We start from the raw sequence: 3,108 nt of genomic DNA, 5'->3' as shown, positions 1-3,108 counted from the left end.
CGTTCTTTCCATATAGAGAGAACGTCGAGCTCACAATGGCCCTCGGGAATCCTGAGCAGCCTGGACGGACACGAGGCACGCTAGGCTCCATTCCGTGGAAGGTTTGATTTCCGGACGCATGCGGTTACAAATCCCATGAGAGGAGGAAAAAAGTGCAGCAGACCCAAATGCAGGCGCTGCAAGCAAGGGTACAAGCAATAGAGGAACGAGAAGCAAATCGCAGTAAACGTACTGCCGAAGCTTCCCCCGAAGCTACCCCGCCATCTCAGCGGAGAAGTAGCGTGGCTTCCACCGAGCTGCTTCAGCCGGAGCATGCCTTGACGGCTCCTGCCAGCTATCCCGTGGATGCTATCACGGAGTCTCAAAATTGCCACCTTATGACGCAATGGATGAATTTGAAGGTCAATGCGGCTGTTGGCTCTGTTTATCCTACTGAACCCGGCGCAACTTTTCACTGCCGGCCGATTCCAGAAGGATATGCTAGGGTGATGGTGGATGAAATAACGGAGGGATTTGAGGACCTCCAGCTTGACCACCCTACCGGTGAAGGGGAGACTAGGCTGGGATCTGCTCTGAAGACTCCATGCCTATGGCGGAAGGAGCTCATCAACCTTCCAAACTGGACGCCTCCGCCTCCTCCTCCTCCTCCGGCAAGTCAGGGCACTCCGCCTCCTCCAGCGCCTCCTCCTCCGGCGAGTCAGGGCACTCCGCCTCCTCCACCGCCTCCTTCTCCGGCGAGTGACGATCAGGGCACTCGACCGGCTCCTTCTCCAGCGTGTGGCGGCACTCCGCCTCCTTCTCCGCCTGCGCCGACGCGCCCGAGCAGCCAGCCTCCTCCTTCTCCGCCTCGTCAGCAAGGGCGGAAGAGATCTGCCGCCGCTCCGGCTGCTCCGGCGCGTCGTAGTCCTTCTCCTCCGCCTCGTAAGCAAGTAAAGAAGACAACTGCTCCGTCTGCTTGGCCGGCGTCTAGCAGTATAGCCAGAGGCGGGAGGACATACAGATTCGGTCCTTCTCTGGAGACTCCAGAGAAGTTACCATACGAGAGGACCCCGGAGGAGAACGCCGAGATCGCACGAACCGAAGTGGATGATTGGTTTCAAGGGTTGAAAGCAAAGAGACCTTCACTTCCGGAGGAGAAGGTAGATCCGGTGAAAGCGAAGCGCACTCTGGCTGCCCTGACAAAACCACCCAAGTCTCCGCCGAAAGGAAACCATGAGCGCATTATTGGAAAGGAATTTGCCGAAGCAGAGCGGTCGGGAAGTACTGTCAGTGATCAAAGGCTGAAAGAATGACGAGCTGGGAAACAAATTGCCCAGCTCGGCGAACAAGCGAAGCAATCGTGCCCCCGCTCAAAGTGCCTAGCGACAAGGTCGCTAATGATCCGAGGATGGTGCCCGGTTATAGCAATCTTGCCAATTACCTGCTCGACAATGTACATTATGAACCCATGGAGGTGCAGATACAAAGATACGAGTACGGGAAGCCTCTCGTCAAAGATGAAAGATCTCTATCAACGATGATTGGAAGATTGCATGATTGGTACTTGAAAATCTGCAGAGACTCTGGGGGGAGGAGTACTTTGTATGTGAAAGTTAAAAAGGAGCATGACCTCGTTGGAATTGAACTGTTGCCTGTTCCATTTGAGGAGTTCTTTCAGTTTTTCAATCAATTGGCCCTCGATAAAACAACGGTCGCCTGCTACTGTCTGTAAGTAGTACTACTTCTGTCATTAAGTCTCTCTATATAGCTCAGCTCTTTCATTGCATGTATTTATAATCATCCTCACTATATTATGCAGATTGAAGATCGCGGAATTGAAGAAAAGACAAGTCGGTGATATTGGGTTCATTAACACATATCTCATAGATGCAACTCAGGTTAAACTTCATGCCGCAGCTACCGAGGCCAACTTGTACGGTCGTTGGTAATAAATGAAAACAAAGATATAATACTATTTCCTTACAACTTCAAGTGAGTGTTACTGTCTTGTGCGTATTCGGTTTCCCTTATATATTAGTCAAGGTTATAGTAATGTAATTGATGAGTTATGCATGCGTGTGCAGTTTCCACTATATTCTCCTAGAGATTAAGCTTGAGCAGGGACTAGTAACCGTCTTAGACTCAAGACGAAAAGATCCCCAGGACTATGCAGACATGACTCAAATACTCGAGAAGTAAGTTAAATCGATCATTATCCACCATATCAGCAACTTTGTTCATTTCCTGATATATCAAGTAATTGTTTTCTTTGTCCGGCAGGGTTTGGAGAAAATTCACCAGAAAAGCTCCGGGACTGCCGAAGGAGCTGCAATTTAGACACCCGAAAGTAAGTACTATAGTAGCATGTTCTGCGCATCTACTAGTGATTCAAGCGCTAGTTTCATCAATACCATTTGGCATTCTTGCTTATCAGTTTGATTAACCTCTATTTCTTGTAAAGTGGTTGTGGCAGAAACAAGGAAATGATTTCTGTGGATACTACATTTGCGAGTCCATCCGCCACACGACCTGTGAGCGGGGCTACACTGACGAACAATATGAAGTACGTAAATAACAACATTCACAATTTTATTTTATTACCATCATTTGTGTTGAGTTTCATTCATTCATATATATATATATGTATTGACCCCCTTCTTTAAATTAGATGTTTCGGAAACGGGATGAACTCCTAGCACCAGCTCGCATGCGAGCAATTCAAGAGGAATTGGCGGCATTCTTTCTTGACCACGTGATCGCTGAAGACGGAGAATACTATGTGGACCCTGAGTCCGTATGATTATATTTGTAAGAGATAATTATTGTATATATGTAGCCGGTAGTGTCGGATAGATATACGAGAACTTGTTGTTCGACCAATCTCTCGGAGAAGGAGCGGTGGTCGATATCACTTCTCTCTGTATGCATATATGTTCATGACGATCTTCTGTTTCCTTCGTTTGCTTACTAGCTAACTAGCGTGTCTAGTCCTCTCTATACGTATGTATAGTACGTAGCGTCGACCAAGCACGGACATAAGAGAGGACACTTCTCTCTATTAATTATAGCTAGCTAACACAATATATGAAACACCTAAATTAACCCCCCAAAACCCCCAACCCCCCCCCC

This window comes from Triticum dicoccoides, chromosome 5A (genome assembly GCF_002162155.2).
Source record: "Triticum dicoccoides isolate Atlit2015 ecotype Zavitan chromosome 5A, WEW_v2.0, whole genome shotgun sequence".
Lineage (NCBI taxonomy): Eukaryota > Viridiplantae > Streptophyta > Magnoliopsida > Poales > Poaceae > Triticum > Triticum dicoccoides.
Note: the sequence above shows the minus strand (reverse complement) of the source record.